Source organism: Xenopus laevis, chromosome 6S (assembly GCF_017654675.1).
Source record: "Xenopus laevis strain J_2021 chromosome 6S, Xenopus_laevis_v10.1, whole genome shotgun sequence".
In the NCBI taxonomy this organism is placed as follows: domain Eukaryota; kingdom Metazoa; phylum Chordata; class Amphibia; order Anura; family Pipidae; genus Xenopus; species Xenopus laevis.
This window is the reverse complement of record NC_054382.1, coordinates 125,444,465-125,462,350: the sequence shown is the minus strand read 5'-3', so window position 1 is coordinate 125,462,350 and position 17,886 is coordinate 125,444,465.

The window sequence follows — 17,886 nt, the reverse complement described above, 5'->3', positions numbered from 1 at the left end:
ATTTCTTTTTGTTTATTTTAATAAAAAAAAGTCTGACCAAACTAGAATCCACGATTGTACTTTATTTATTATTAAAAAAGCACTATTTAATTGGATCGAGGGAAAATCCTAATGGTGCGATTTTTTTCTGATATTTTTCCTGAATTGCAAGATTTTTCCAGGCTTTTGCCCCGATAAACCCAATTTTTTTAGATTTTTGCCCGAAAAGTTAGTTGAATTTTTGGACTAATTCCTGTGCAGACCACAGAAACTTACCAAATAGGATGAGGGATCTTACCCAATGACTTTATACAACCTCGGTAGGTCCGAGATGCCGGATTTTTGGATTCTGACTTTTTTCATGCTCGGGGTATAAAAAAAGGCAAAAAAATTTAGGTTTTTTTTCCACGAACGATTCAGATTTTATTGTTAAAAAAAACTCAAATTTTTCTTTTTTTTTTTCTTGTTTTTTGGATTCTGACTTTGATAAATAACCCTGTTAGTAAACCTGCCCTCCAAGAGAGGACCATGAGTAATCCTATCTTTTTCCATTTGGGTCTTAGTGTATCCTTGTCATGCACCACACAAAAGTAGCCGATTCTTGCTAAGCTCTTTAAGTGCTTATTATTATTATCATCCTGTCAGTATAATAAACAATCAGCTCAGAGCCAGACACGTGTTTTCCATTTATATCTGAAGAGAATGCCCGATATATTTGGGCGCGAGGTTCTGTTTTCACAGATATCTCAGTCAAATATTGGCCAATCCAGGAACCTCCCGGCTGCTGAGATACAAATTAAAAGCAGGGCTGTTTGGATTACTGGATGCTTCTATTACAACCATGATATGTATTTATCTTAATATGAAGGATGGCGGGTAACTGTCAAATTCAAATCTTATGTTAAACTGTCATTAACAAAGAATATGTGAAAGGTTGTCTTTTTTTGGAAATGGAATTCTGACTCCATATCTGTTGTCTTCTAAAGCTACAAAATGCCACATATGGAATTGTTTTGTCATGGTTTTTTTAGGACAAGTCTTAAGGAAAAGACATCTGGAATTGTCTGGCTTTAGAGAAGCAAACTACACTGGTCGCTCAGGCAGACACTCACCGATAGACACAATATTATGGCCTGAAACCTGTCTGTCCAACATCTCAAGGGGAATAATATGAAGTTGTTCCTCTTAGTGTTGCTAAAACAGCCTTTACCCTATACTTTTCTGGGAAGGGTTCCACTAGACGTTGCAACATTGTTGGTGGGATTTGCTTCCATTCATGCATTAGAGGCTGGATACTGATGATGGGGATCAGGACTGGCTGTCACGGCCGGCACCCAATACCAGAACAAGTGCCAAGCACCCTGGTCTCGGATCAGCTTCACCAGTAGTGTGACCACCGTTGGGCTTCGAGAGGAGCCCTCAGCTTACTTGGGTGCCTCCTGGACTTAACGAGGGGTACAAGGCGAGATGTTCTGGCTGGCGAAGGGGCACGGCTGTTAGCAAAGTCTTTTGGGCCGAAGGTCACGGTACAAATGGAACAGGCAAGGGAATCGTCAGACAGGCTGGGTCGAGGCAGGCAGATATCAAGAATCGTCAGGCAGGCAAGGGTCAAAACCGGGTAATCAAACAGATGGGATCAGGCAGAAAGAGTAGTCGAGATGCAGGCAAAGGTCAGGATTCGGATATCAGAATTGTCAGGAACAGGCAGGGATCAAAACCGGAATAACAGATAAAAGCTTTCAGGAACAGACAGCACAAGGCGTCAGGAACCACCAGAATCAAGATTCTATCACGGGCAACCATTAGCTATGCTGGGCAGCTATTTATACAGTTTGAAATTCACACCTTTGTGCGCTGGCGTCACTACGCCAGCGCGCCTGCGCCTTTAAATAGAAAGGAGGCGCCCCACGCACGCCCTAGAGAGCCGGCGCCTGCGAAAACACGCTGGCGCGGCCTAAGATGGCTGCGGGGAAGACAGACCATGCGGTGGGCGACCCCCCGCTCACAGTTGGAGTTCCAGTTCTTCCAATTCTTCAAAACCCATTCAGCATGGACCTTGCTTTGAAAGATTCAAGTAGGAATATTTACCCTTCTCGACATTTCACATGTTAATCAATCTTTCTCTTATTAGATGGTTAAAGGGCATGTAAAGTCTAAAATAAAATAAGGCCAGAAATGCTGTATTTTGTATACTAAATATAAACATGAACTTACTGCATCACAAGCCTAATCAAACAAATAATTTATGCTTTCAAAGTTGGCTACAGGGGGTCACCATCTTGTAACTTTGTTATTGTCAGGCTCTTTTGGAGATTCAATAGGAAGAGCAGTTAGAACTGCTGTTAGTGTACAGCTTGCTGAACTTGACCCGAAGGAATAGCTGCAAGTCAAAGCGTGGTCGGAGAACAGGCAGAGAGTCGGTAGGCGGGCAGAGGTAAAAGTAGTCAGGGACAGGCAGAGGTCGGAGGCAGGCAGAAGATATTCGTAAAGGGAATCAGGCAATAGGTCAGTAGGCAGGCAGAAGTACTCGTAGTCGGGAACAGGCAGAGGTCGAAGGCAGGCAGAAGGTAATCGAAGTCCAGATCAGGCCGAGGTCGGTAACAAGAAAGACAAATCCAAAGAATAATCAGAGAACACAGTAACTAGCACTAGCAAGGAAATCACCAAGCACTGTTTGCTCTTGCTGACGTCTTTTTATAGGGACAAGTTTGGCGCCAAAAACGTAATGACGCAGCGTCAACGCGCCCGCGTCCATCGCGACGCGCGTCCGAATGAACGGACGCGCGCCCGCGCAAAGACGCGCGCGCGCGAGACAGACGCCGGGAATCCTCAGGAACCTAAGCACCCCCGTGTCTGCGCCCCGGCTGCAGTTACAGGTACCTTACAGTTATACATCTTTGCAAGACTAAGACTGTGCACATGCTCAGTGTGGTCGGGCTGCTTAGAGATCGTCATAAACAAAGCTGCTTGAGTTCTGCATGGCTGGGAAGTAAGGCGGGGGCTCCCCCTGCTGTTCATAAGTATGATTGTTTCCCTGCTCAGTAGTTAGGGACCGTCTGACAATTCCTATCCACAGCAGTAAATGAAGGGAGAATTTCACTGCATACAGTCAGGTTTCTTATAAAAACGGTACACATTTTTTAATTAAAGTATATTGGGGATAGTTTTCTTTTTCATTAAAATAAGTAAAAATGGGATTTTATTTTTTTGCCTTTACATGGCCTTTAATACATCAAATATAAGCTTGGGTGAGTTTAGTGACTGGGGTGGGGCTTAGTTCCAGACACCCCAGTCCGACACTGATTATAGTTGTTGAGAAGGCCATTAATTTGTCCCCATAAATGGGCCCATAAGCTACCAGCTCTGGCGAGGCAAATAATATAATATAGTATATTCCCATCTTAAAAAAAAAAAATCATCATTCAGAACTCAGAAACAGGGCACTGTAAAAAATAATGCAGACACCGTTTCCCCTACAATAATCTAATAATTGTCATCATTATTATGTTACATTTGTATAACAATCGCCGGACAAAAGGCGGCACTTACAAGGTACAGTGAGGAACTTTACCCTCAATCACCACTAGAGGGCGTGAGCAGTGTTTGAATGCAGCTGGTAGGCCAACTATTGGACGCTGGCAGCAGATCCAGCTAATGCGTCTTTTTTTCTTTGTGTTTGCTATGGAGACCACCAAAATAAAGAGTAACAACTGCAGTTAAAGACAATGTTCATTTTCATCGTGCTCTAAATGTCACACTTCTTTTTTTATTGGACTGCTTTTGTAAGCGGATCCTGTATCAAGAGCTTAGAGTTGGTCACTCAGTACAAAAACATCATTATTGTCAATGGGGTACATAGCACGTCCAGGCAGCGGGACACTGGGATACATTGTGACTCCTTTGAGCTGAGGGGGTGGCATTAAAATGTTCCCTTTGGCCAATTTTTTTTTGGATCTTTTTTTCTTTTTTTCTTAAGAACAGCTGTGATTTACTACTTTGGAACCTTTTCTAAGAGCTTATCTCTGGCCTAAAATACCATGGAAATAAATAGAGGCTGGAGCATAGAATGCGCTTTCACTGTATCACACTGCACTGCCACCCGATTCTACTGGGAGGATTTGCATAGATTTCATATTTATTATTGGTTATTTCTTGTTTAATTATTCAAAGAAAATTCACTTTCCAGGAGCTGACCAACCCCTGACTTACAGGCTGTAAGTGACGTCACTATAAGCATGATGTGACAATACTTCTGGTGTGCATCACCCAGGAACAACTCAATTCTTTGTTTTTCCTTTTAACTTTGCCTTGTTTACTGTCAGGGCCCGAAGGCTCCGCTAGGATTTGCGGACCTAGGAGGAGGCTACAGTCCAACACAGTTCAAGGTAGCCAAAGGGGTTGAAGAAGAAGAAGAATAGTCAAGTTCAGGCAAAAGGTCAATACAGTCAGCAAGAGTTCTTAGACGATATAACAGGCCAAGGTCAAACACAGGAATCAATAAAAATCTCAGAAATCACACCCAGGAACACGAGAAGTAGAACCTATAATTGGGCAAGGTCTGTAGTGTTCTGGCGTCTTAAATGGTTTTCGTGCCAAACGAGCATGATGCTGGTCACGTTTTGACGCATTGGTGTCAGAACTGACCACGAGGACTGGGCACCGCTTTCTTGGCCATAACGTTGGAGACCGGAATGCCGATAAGTATTATTCCTTACATTTAACTGCCCACAGCCTACCCAACTCCCCCTGTAGGGTGCCCGTTGACCACCCACGTGGTCTGGAGACCAGGAGCGTTGTACCTTAAAGGGGTAAACTTTTAGTATGCTATAGAGCAGGGGTCACCAACATTTTTTTAGCTACAGTACATTCAAATATAAAAAAAATTTGGAGAGCAACATAGGCAAACAAAAAGTTCCAGGGGGTACAAAATGGCAAAATAGCTCTGATTGGCTATTGGTAGCTCCTATGTGGACTGGCAGACTACAGGAGGCCCAGTTGGGCAGTACGCATGATTTTTAAGCAACTAAAACTTGCCTTCAATCCAGGCATTCAAATATAAGCACTTTTTTTAAGGCCAGTGGGTGCAACATCCAAACGTTTGTGAGCAACATTGTTGGGGTTCACTGCTATAGAGTGACCAATTGCAAGCAAGTTTTCACTTAGTCTTCATTATTTATTTGTTATATATTTGCTATATATATATATATATATATATATATATATATATATATATATATATATATATATATATATATATATATATATATATATATATATAATCAAACAGAATGGAATGCACAACCATTAGTATGCAGAAACCTGGGTGCTAGTCTGAGAAGTATGTAGACAAAATGCAGGGATTGACAGCACTCAAAGGAAATACATCAAGTCAATAATTCAAATGAAAGTGGAGATTTATTGGTGATCCAACGTTTCGGAAATGTTCATCCCTGCATTTTATATATATATAATACACAAAAGCCATGAATATCCTGTAAATTATAGCCTTATAAACAGTGAGTTCTGATGTCATCAGTTATAAACGGTGAGTTCTGATGTCATTTCTGTCACATGACTCACTGAAACTTGTGTATTATAATAAATAAAGTACCCCCAGTTGCAAAATATGAGGATATTAGAAGTTATCTCGGAGTTCCATGACCTGTATAAAAACACTCGGCCTTCGGCCTCGTGTTTTTATATGGTCATGAAACTCCTCTGTAACTTATAATATCCTTATATTTTACAAGAGGGGGTACTTTATTCACTATATATATATATATATATATATATATATATATATATATATATAACCCTAGGGAGGTTATTTATTAAAGTACGAATGCCAAAAACTCCAAAAAACTTTTTTTAATATAAAATCCGAATTTTTAGTGGAAAATAAAAACTAGAATTTTTCGGAATTTATTAAACCCCGAGAGTGTTAAAAGTCCAAATAAAAAAGTACTCCAACTCAGACCTGCCAAGTTCATGTAGACATCAGTAAGAGAAGTCCTGAAGAGTTTCATGCAATAATCCGAAGATTTTGTGGTTTTTGGGCAAAAATCTGATAAAATATGAAAAAATCTGAGTTTCGGGTGTCACGATTTTTACTATTTCTTTGAGTTTTTTCTCACAAAGGAAATTTTCGGAAAAATGTATTGATAAACAAGGGAAAAAAACCTGTGAGGGTTTGGTCGGAGTAGCTTTTAGAAAATATTGAGATATTTTCGGATTTTGATAAATAACCCCCCAGGTGTTCCAGGTAGAACACAGATTACACTCAACTTCTTACGCTCAGTCAGAGCTCTACTAATATGAATACACCTAGAAGTAGGACCGGATACATACCAGTAAGGTGAATTAGGCACTTGCCTAGAGCCTGTCTGATCCAATGGGCTTGACCCAAGTGCTTTGCAGTTGTTCCTGAACTTGGGCAATACATCACACAGGTTTTAGCTGCTGCCTCTTTTTTTTTTATTAGAACAGACTAGATTTTATAGCTTGATAAAAATCCTGAAAATGCAAGTACAGAGAACTCAAATTAGTGTTTTATTGACATACTTTTCCCAAATCACAGGAAAAAACTAGAATTCCAGATGTAATAAAGTTTCTCCTTTGTGCCAGCTGTTAAAAGACATAGGGGCAAATTTACTAAAGGGCGAAGTGACTCATGTGGGCGAAAATTCGCCTGCGTGACTTCATTTCGGTACTTCGACGCTTTACTAACGGTCGCTGGTGTAAATTCGCTAGTGAAGGAGATAGACTCTAGGAGTAATTTTGGCTAATTTGCACTCTGTTGAATGGACGTAACTACGCAAATTCACTAAGATGCGGATTTTAGTGAACGTTACCTCTTGCGCCAGACTTGCCTTCGCTTTGCGAAGTGCAATAGAATAGATAGGACTTTTCTTTTTTCAGGGTGACAGGCTGAAAAAGAGCATACATTTTTTTTGGGGGTAACCGGCTTCCCCCCTACATTTCCTAACATATGGCACATAAACTATACACTGGGCTCATGTGTAGGCAGGGGCGCTCCACCAATGATGCGAGTTGAGACACTCGCCTCAGGCGGCAGCGCCCCCCTGGTTACCAGGGGCGGCAAAAATGCCGCTCCTGGTAACTAAGAGCCGAATTTCCAGTTTTCAAACCGGAAATTCAGCTCTTCTAGTGCAGAGAGCGCTATTGTGCTCTCTGCACTAAGCGTCGCGGACCGCCCCTGCCCTCTCCGGCGCTATAAAGGTTAGTGCCGTGGGGAGGGGTGGGGGCGGCGAAAGAAGGCCGCCTCAGGCGGCATTATAGCCAGAATCGCCCCTGTGTGTAGGGCAATATAACAACTTTATTTATTTTATCCCTGGGCTTGTGTAGTGTAATGTATTTGCTGCAACATATACGTCCATTCAAATTTAACTTCCCGCCATATGCAAATTAGCCAACGCTAGCGCAACTTCAATTCGCTTGGTGCAGTAACGATAGCGCAACTTCGCCAGCGTTCGGCGCCTTGGATGCAACTTCAGATTTTAGTGAATTAGCATTGTTCTGGCGAATCTACGCCTGCCGAATTGTTGCGCTGTGAGCGAAGCCGTCGCTGGCGAATTTTCGGAGGTTAGTGAATTTACCCCTTAGTAGGAAGGAGGTTCCTGCTCACACTCTTACCAAAAAAAACCCTACCCCCCACCCCATGTAAACCCCCTCCCTCCTCCCCCCCCAGGCTAACTGCCCCCCGGGGAAATGCCCCTAACTTTTTACTTACCCCTCGGCGCAAATTCAGGTATCGGAGTTCAGGGCAGCCATCTTCAGGGTCTTCAGTAAGCTGAAATGGAGACCGGCAAAGTGGTGCATGAGCAGTTGGAGCAATTTACTGGTTTGCGACAATTGCTCATGCACTAAAATGGACGGAAATTGCCGAAGCGCCGGAAGAAGACACGAAGACCCAGAAGATGTCTGCCGTGAACTCCGATGCCTGAATCTGTGCCGAGGGGCAGGTAAAAAGTTAGGGGCATTTCCCCGGAGGGGGGGGGATGGACAGTTAAGCTGGGTACAAGGAGGGAGGTGGGTTTACATGGGGTGGGGGGTAGGGTTTTTTTTCCTAAAATGTTGAATTCTCCTTTATGTTGGTGGGTACCAATCAGGGGTATAACTACACTTTGCCAGACCCCCCTGGAGGTGCCTGGTTCCGTCTTTCCTCTCCTCCCCTCCTGCTCACATGCCAGCTTGTCTGCTTCTGATACTTTGTATCACTCAAGTTTTTCCAGGACAAGAACAGCTATAGAGTTATAGAGGAAGTGGACCGGGCCCCCCTCTTCCCTGGGCCCCCCTCTTCCCTGGACCCCCCACGACCACTGCTTCCTCTGTAGTTAAAACACTGATACCATTAGGGAGCTAATAAATTCTTCCATTCACAATGTCTGCAGAACTGACTCATAAATGCCATGACTGACTCAGTTACTCAACTAGTGCTCCGAGGTAACAATGCGAGTTTTTAAGGAAGGGTTCCAGAGGCATTATGGGATGGAAATGCAGAGGTTGTGTTGGTGGTGTGACCAAGTGGTGGGTCTGAGAGAAATGGAGGAGATGAATAGAAACAAATGGACCCACAATAATATGTAGCACAATTATATGTAGCACATCAAAATACTTCTGTCTGGAAACAATATTTTTGTTTACTAGAGACTGAAGTCATGCCTCTAGCCAAATATCTATGAGGATTTTCAGTCACCCAGGTCATTATATACAGTATCTAGTAGAATTAAGTCTAAAGCAATTCGATTTTCTGAGTTATTTAGTTATTGAAGACGATGAAGAAGAAGAATGATGAAACGTTTTAAGAAAACTCAGAGAGTCCAATTGCTTTAGATTTAACTCTACTCAATAAGTCCTCTAACAAAGCATAATCTTAGGACAGTCAACTAATTTGGGAAAAAAGCAAACCCTGAACTTCATTATGACTTGTATCCCTTCTTATAGTTCATGCATTTACAATGATCTATCTGGGCATTAATTAATGTTGCAAAGTTAGTTTTAATAACGTGTGTCGATAATTCCAAGGGAAAAGGTATAATAACGAAAAAATATCTCATGGAAATGTCATTCTCCAAGTTCATTTCTAGGCTGCAGACGGTTATTATGCACCAGCGTGTTACCCACCTGGAGAGGGTTAACTTGGCAGGGTGGATCAAAGAGCATGGCCTATAGCCGTTACTCTAAATATATAAACTCATGGAAAAAGGTAAAGTAGAGGGAATTGAAGCATTTATTGAGCCAATAATTGATGTTTTTTTTTTCTTTTGTAGTTACACTGGTGCCTGTGTTATACAGTTGGTTTCTATTAATCACTACTACAATGAAAACCATCTTTGGAAATATATTGCCCAGCTGTTTTGGAGGGGGAGGCAGGATCCGACTCCAGACCTGCCGTTACCCTTTCTGCTCCTTGATGAAGGTTATAGATGGCTTGAGAATCAGGGACACTTCTAATAAATGCAGGACTAAAGTACCGGCCTATCTATTTAGGTTATCTTCTATTCTCTAACACTGCCATATGGATAGAGTTCTGCAGTGGGTCGGGTACCAGAAGGTTACCTGCAAAAAAAGTGGGTACCTTGCGTTATGAGGGTAACATTTCTGGGTGTGGGTATTAAAGCTGGTCTGCCGCTCATACAAAACTTTTTTCTGTCTCTACCAGTGATGGGCGAATTTTTCCCGTTTCGAGAAATGGGAAAAAAATTGACGACAGCGTAAATTATGGACACATCCGAAAAGTCTCTTGCATCAGTTTTGACGCAGAAGTCAAAGTCCATGGGCATCCGAATAGTGTTGACACGCAGAGATTTAGACGAGATTGAATTTTCGGACGCATTTGGACGAACGTGGAAATTCGCCGCAAACTCATGCCTGGTGAATAAATTCGCCAATCACTACCCAGGTGCTCTGTCCCAAGCTTTCAGCATAAGGGAGCGGACATCACCGTATTGTTTGTAGGGTAGGTCTTTATTGAAGTAAAAGTGTGGATTACAGCCTTACGCGTTTCGTGTTCTCACAACATTTAATCATAGGCAATCATAGACAATTGCAACTAGTTACAACTAATCGTCAACATGAAAAGTCATAGAATCACATGTCTCCATACATCTCAATTAAGTGGAAAAATTAAAACTGGGGCAAATTCATGCGGGAAAATGTAGAACTTTGCTTGAATGCTGACGATATACTTTCCATTGACATCTTGTGGTTTGGTGGTGTAATCTTCTCAAAAAAAAAACCCCCAGCTTTCAGCAATTTAGCACAAAGTCTGTATCTCAACCATGACTTTGCTGAGATTTGGAACGGAACAAGTACCTTGTGTATAATCCAACATTATTCATGGAAAGTTGTTGGAGGGGGACATGTTTTACATCTCAGATGCCTTTTTTTTTACTTTTATAAACAACGTGGCCCTAATCTTCCCCATTGATACCAGTATGTTGACTTCAAGGTTCAATAAGTATTTTCCCCGTGACGGCTTCCCTGCAAACACAAGGCTTTTCCGCTTCCAGCTTATGTTTTGTTAGCAGAATCCCCTTGATTGACATTTTCACATTGACTGACACAAAGGCGTGATTCCAGCTTCAGAAGAAATTCACGTGGCTATCGTATTACTGACGGGGACTTTCTTGTTTGTTTAGACTTTCAGCCTCTGCTTCTATCACTTGCCCTAAATACACATTTGTAGTGACCTAGGAAATGACCCAGAGGTGTTACTTCACTGCTGATTTACAATGGGACATCCATTCAGTAAGGAAAACAAAACATAACCAAACCTAAAAACGTAAAAGTTGACAGTCATATAGCAACATTTCTGGGAATAGTGTGGAGTTAGTAGATTCACTATTGTAATTATTTTGGCTATAATTGACTACTATCCCACTGCTACTATAGGCACTGTCTCTCCCTACTATACCTGCTATCCCACAGTCACACTCCCTTCCCAGAGACTATTATCCCACTGTTACTATAGACACCATCTCTCCCTACTATACCTGCTATCCCACAGTCACACTCCCTTCCCAGAGACTATTATCCCACTGTTACTATAGACACCATCTCTCCCTACTATACCTGCTATCCCACAGTCACACTCCCTTCCCAGAGACTATTATCCACTGTTACTATAGACACCATCTCTCCCTACTATACCTGCTATCCCACAGTCACACTCCCTTCCCAGAGACTATTATCCCACTGTTACTATAGGCACCAGCTGTCCCTACTACTGTATTCTGCTTACTGATACTATAGGGGTTGTAAAGCTCAAGAGCTAAGTATGTGGTTACATTTTGGAACTTATCTTATTTTCTTCCTGCTCAAAACTGTTGCTTAACAAGGCTGTAGTACCTGCAGATCCCAGGTCAGTAATCCTTGCTCAAATCTCCCTCTGATCTTGAAAGAATGACAGATTATATTGAGGACAAGGAAGTGCGTCTCAATCAAAAGCTTTCAGGTTCATTGTATCTGACGGCCTCACTGTGAACTAACCATGTGCATTTAACATACAGGTCATTATCATTAGCTTGGTTTCATTGCTCCCTGCAATAGGGATTTATCTCTTACATGTTTTAGCTTCAAAAGCTCATAATTAAAGCACATTTTATTATTATTATTATTATTATTATTATCATCTGTTCATTTAGCTCTCATTCCCTTCCATCCTCACCCCAGTGGAGCTTATAGTCTAATTACTATTATGTGCACACAACTCCATCGGAACTAGGGTCATATTACACAGATGCCATTTGGCCAGAATTTTTTTTCATTGTAGGGGTGACCCATCGGGGAATCCCACACAAACAAAGGGATTACATACAAATCCCACACAGATTGGGCCTTGGTTGGAATCAAACTCAGGTTCCTGCCATAAGACCAAATCTCAAAATTCAATTGAACAATGGCCTGTGAGATAAACAATTGTGTATCCCCGAAATCACATAGACTATAAATAGACTCAACATGTGGGAAAGTATATTTAAAAAAAAGAAAAATTCTAATGTCCTCAGTTGAATTTTTATCAAGATCACAATGGCCCCACTGGAGGTATTTCATTGGATTGTGGCTGTTTAGACTATATTAATGACCTCAACCTGCCCATGGGTTGCCTTAAACATGAAGTATGTTGGAAAATCAACCTTTTAAGTGGAAAGCGGAGTTAAAGTCGATTAACACTTACAAAGTATGTTAAACATTAAATCTGATACGATGTAGAATGTGGAATCCTCCTACTAATACCTAAGAGAGAATCTGCAGTTCCTCTGTTAAAATCTTTATTATGGTTACATGTTAACCAGAGGAAATGTTTCAAACCCCGCTCCTTCAAAGCCTTTACTCCATTGCACCTCACTGTTTTTCTATTTATTCCTGGTCTCCTCCAAACCTTTCAGACCCTCCATTTCTTCAGACCACCCACATCTACTGCCTTCTTCTGTCTAAAATCTTTCTCTTGATCTGCTCCTTTCCTCTGTAATTGAATCCCTAATTTCTCCATCAAAAGTAGGATCAAAGCGTCAACCATTTTGAACAGCAGAAATTGTTACTCTCCTATTTTATTTCTGTAAGTTTCGTACCTATAAAGACTGTCAGTTCTGTAGGGCAGGAACTTCCTTCCTCCTGTGTATCTAAAGCACATGCGGTGCCCGAAGTCGCCCGAAGGCGACTTTTCATCATAGCGGATGGGAAGACACGTGGCGGCAGTTCGGGGAGATTGTCGCCTAAAAGAAGAGGCGATTAGTCGCCAGGGAACAAAATCTCCCCTAATCTCCCTGTGTGAACTAACCCTTAATGTGCAGCCTCCTAACTGCTCCTGAACTGAACTCAACGGTTCCTCAGCTCCTCATACCTCTAAGCACCTGGAAACAATTTTTTATTTTCTCTCTTCCTGGCTACTTTCTAAGAATTTTAGGTCCCTTGGGTGTGAATCTCAAATACACAAACGCAACAATTAGCTCATTTATTCTCCCAGCGACAAGGGGAAACCTATCTCCTTACATGTGTGGCCTCAGTTCCTGAACCTGTGTTTGTGCATTTGCAAATGTAATGACTTAGACAGGAGAGCCAGGCATTGTGCTGAGTGGCCTGGGGAGGATTATTTATTTCAGGTGCTCATTCGTCTGTGATGATTTCCTTAAATTTCGCTCCTGTCTGTTACCCGGTCCTTTGTCCTCTCTCAAAACACATCACTGTAATGAGGTCTTGGCAGGTCCCACAATGTACAGAAAGAGAGATTATAGTCATGTGGTTACAAATCCAAGATTTTCTAGAGATGTAGCAAAAGTCAGAGAGTTAACAAGTAAAGCATCTAATACAAGATGAGGGAAATAATGTGTAAAAATGGGAAAACATTTTATTTTGGGACAATATAAATATACCCTATATTCTAATGACTATATCATACCTTTCAACACTGCTTATTTAATAAGTGTGCTAATGCACAAATTAGATGAGGGCTGTCAAGCTAAGAATAACAATTCACTTAAAATGACAGCTACGAAAGCACAAAATGTGTCTGTCTTGTCCTACATCCACTCCAGTATAATAGCTCCCTGATAAGGTAAAATTTTGATTTACACCTGGAATTGATGGTCCAATCGTGCTGTTCACTCTTGTACTCAAAAGTTTTCCCTGTTTGCCTCTTTGATTCTACTGGGAAGCTGCTTGCATTCTAGTCCTTCCTCTGTTTCCCCAGCCTAGGTAGGTCCCTGCAATGTTTTTGAAAATATCTGATGGGTCTAGCTACCACTTTGGGGTTCATATGTAATCGTATCTACATTCTCTTCTACTTACACATACTGCAGTTTAACTTGATTGCTGTGATTAGACGTTGAGTTGGTCCATGTGGAGACCATCTCTTCCATCAGGTTGTATATTCACAAACTGAGCAAGGTGCCATATTTAATTATCTCGAAACACAGCTACATGTTCAATATTTATGAGTTCAATGCCGACTTGGGAATCAAACACCAATGCAGACTCATGTTTTTCCTGGTGGGACCTATATGTCTCCAGCAGGGTCCACTTTCTTTGCTTTGACAAATACCTTTGGACCTTTGACATCAACGCATTATAGAATTTGTTCCTTCAAATGTATCATTTAGCTTGATATTTAAGATATTGGAAGTAGATGTGTAACTAGATTATAGCAAGTTCTTTGTAGCAATGCAATTAGCTTTGTTATGTTGAAAGTTTCAGAATGGTATTATGGAAAACCTAAATGACCTCGGGTATGGCGTTCCAAGAAGCAGTTATTTTAATTCAGACTGACTCATTTGCTCCCTGATCGTGCTATTTTTTGATTACTGAAATCCCCTACTAAGTCTTCTTCCCCCATAAACTTCCTCCAGGCAAATGAGTACTGGATGTTTTGGATAGGATTGTTTCTTTTACCATGTTCTCTACCAAGTCAACTACTGGCTTCTCATGGTTTTCAAGTTTATTGGTAAATCTAATTGTTGAAAGGAAAAATCCTACCCTTCTTGTGCTGGATTCATTACCTTCTTATCCAGGATTATTTCTAATCCATGCCTCCAAGACTTTCCTAGAGCCACACCAAGTCTTTACATCTTGAGTAATAGCAACATTTCATTGATTTTTTCCCCCTTACTTTGCCAAAAGGAATATTTTGTGCCTCTCGATGAAAATAATAGATGTTCTGGGTCAAAGATTGACAAAACAACAATGGCATTTTCATCAAAGTACATGTCAAAATCCTTTATAAGGAGTTTTTAAAGGGAAAAAATTAGTTGGAAATTAAAAAATCCTGAAAATAGGATTTTTTAAACAGCAGTAGCTGGTAAAAATTGAAAGAGTTTTCAATTTTGACTGTTTCTTTGTAACCTGCCCTGCCGTTAGCGCATCATGTATGAATACACCTGTGCCTGCATTTGGCAGCAATGTATTCATGAAAGGTCTGCTGGGTAGGCCCTCCCTAACACCCTGGGACATTGGTGGGTGCATTATGGCTACACTGTTGGCTAGTGGACTTGATTTTAAATGCACTTAAAGGGCAAGTAAAGTCTAAAATAGAATGAGGCTAGAAATGCTGTATTTTGTATACTAAACAAATAAAAAAACAAGCCTAATCAAACAAATAATTGATGCTTTCAAAGTTGGCTACAGGGGGTCACCATCTTGTAACTTTGTTATACATCTTTGCAAGACTAAGACTGTGCACATGCTCAGTGTGGTCTGGGCTGCTTAGGGATCGTCATAAACAAAGCTGCTTGAGTTCTGCATGGCTGGGAAGTAAGGCGGGGGCTCCCCCTGCTGTTCATAAGTATGATTGTTTCCCTGCTCAGCAGTTAGGGACCATCTGACAATTCCTATCCACAGCAGTAAATGAAGGGAGAATTTCACTGCATACAGTCAGGTTTCTTATAAAAACAGTACATATTTTTTTAATTAAAGTATATTGGAGATAGGTTTCTTTTTCATTAAAGAAAGTAAAAATGGGATTTTTTGTTTTTGCCTTTACATGCCCTTTAAGCAGTGTAGGACTCACATACGCACACAATCTCAAGCAAAAGTGCACAGCTTAGAGGGAACCTTGTTACCTACCCATATAGATTGCCAGTTCTGTAGGGAAAGAACCTCTTTCCTCCGGTGTCTTAACTTAAGCTTTGCAATTGTGTATTTTTATGAAGGGGCCAATGTAGCCGACGGTTTTTTTTTTTATATGTATTGCAATGTTTCTTTACCCTATCTTTACTATAAATAAATGAAACGTATACAAGTTGTGCTATATAAATATGGGTGCTACATAATATTTTTGTACAGGTATGGGGTCCATTATCCAGAAACCCGTTATCCAAAAGCTCCGAATTACAGGAACGCCATCTCCCATAGACTCCGTTTTATCCAAATAATCCAAATTTTAAACAAATATTTCCTTTTTCCCTGTAATAATAAAACAGTACCTTGTACTTGGTCCAAACTAAGATATATTTAATCCTTATTGGAAGCAAAACCAGCCTATTGGGTTTATTTAATGTTTACATGATTTTCTAGTAGATTTAAGGTATGAAGATCAGTTATCCAGAAAACCCCAACTCCCGAGCATTCTGAATAACAGCTTCCATTCCTGTACTTTGTAAATCAAAGATCATATTAAAATATAATTTATTCAACAAAGTGGTTCCCAAGCCTCCAGCAGCAAGGGGATAAAGGGGACTGATGGGTAGGGATGTAGCGGACTGTTCGCCGGCGAACTTGTTCGCGCGAACTTCGACCGTTCGTGTCCGCCGAATGTTCGCGAACGTCGCGCGACGTTCGCATTTTGCGTTCGCGTTCGATTCGAATACAAATCGTTCGACCATTCGACCATTCGAATTCCTTCGACTGCTAAAAATCGAACGATTTCCATTCGTTCGAACGATTGTAAGCATTCGATCGAATGAAAAGCATTTGATCGAATGCTTCGATCATTCGATTCGAATGAAAAACGTTCGATCGAACGATTAAAATCCTTCGATCATTCGAATCGAACGATTTTAGCGGGTGTTCGAAGTTCGCAAACTATTCGCGAACGTTCGCATTTTTTGCCGGTTTTCGCGAACGGCGTTCGCGAACACCAAATCGGCAGTTCGCTACATCCCTACTGATGGGTAATTAGATTTTAGCTGGATGTTTTATTAAAAACAAATATTTGCCTCCGTGCCTCATTCCAGAAGGTAAAGTAAGTCACCAGTTAAAGAGCTGTTAGGAAAATTATTCCTTGTTCCAACTACCTAGGAAAATAATTTCTCTGGTTAGTTTCCCTTCCCTATATATATTTGTGAAGATTCTCTTACCCACCCAGAGATGGAGGTCCTAGCTAAAGGGTTAAACTCTGCAATTGCTCCAAAACCATCCCGGTGGTAGATATTATCGCAGCCACTGAAGCCTCAATCCATAAAAACAAAGTACCACGAAATGAGGCTGAACAACTTCACATCCAAGTGTCTGCAGCCCTAGCCAGTGCCAAACCACCTCCATCACACCTGACATCACAGGAAAGAGAAGCACTGACATCCCTCAAAAAGGACTCGAATATCACCATCCTGCCTACGGATAATGGAAGATGCACAGTTGTACTTAATACATCAGACTACCATGCAAAGGTGACTACACTTCTGAGAGACAATAACACATATGAAGCCCTAAAAAGGGACCCAATCAACAGCTACAAGAAAAATGTCATAGACCTTTTAAAACAGCTGAAAGAAGACAAAGCTATTGATCGGGCCACATATCATTGCCTCAACCCTGGGGAAACCCCTCCATGTATATATGGACTCCCTAAGATACACAAGGAAGGGGCCCCTCTCAGAAATATTGTCAGCAGCATTAACTCTGTGACCTACAATGTGGCACAATACCTAGCCAACATCCTCGCCCCGTTGGTTGGAAATACAGAGCTTCCAGAATTTTACTGACAAAATCCAAGGGTTAGTACTGGGTACAGAAGAAACCATGATGTTACTTCTCTCTTTACGTGCATTCCCATCACAGAGGAGGTTAAAACAGTGAGAAAACGGTTGCTAAAAGACAACACCCTTGACAACAGAACGAAGCTTAACCCATGAGCAAGTATGTTCCTTACTGGACCTATGCCTAAGTACCACATATTTTAAGTACAAGGATAAGTTCTACAGGCAGAAGCATGGCTGCATCATGGGATTATCAGTTTCGCCCATTGTGGCAAACCTGTACATGGAGGAAGTGGAAAGAAAAGCCCTGGATAGCTTCAAAGGAATCACTCCCAGTCATTGGTTCCATTATGTGGGTTGAAATATACACACAGGAGGTACAGACTTTCACTGAACACAGTGGACCACAACATCAAGTTTACACAAGAAGATGTGCAAGATAACACACTGGCTTTTTTGGACTGTTTGGTAAGAATCA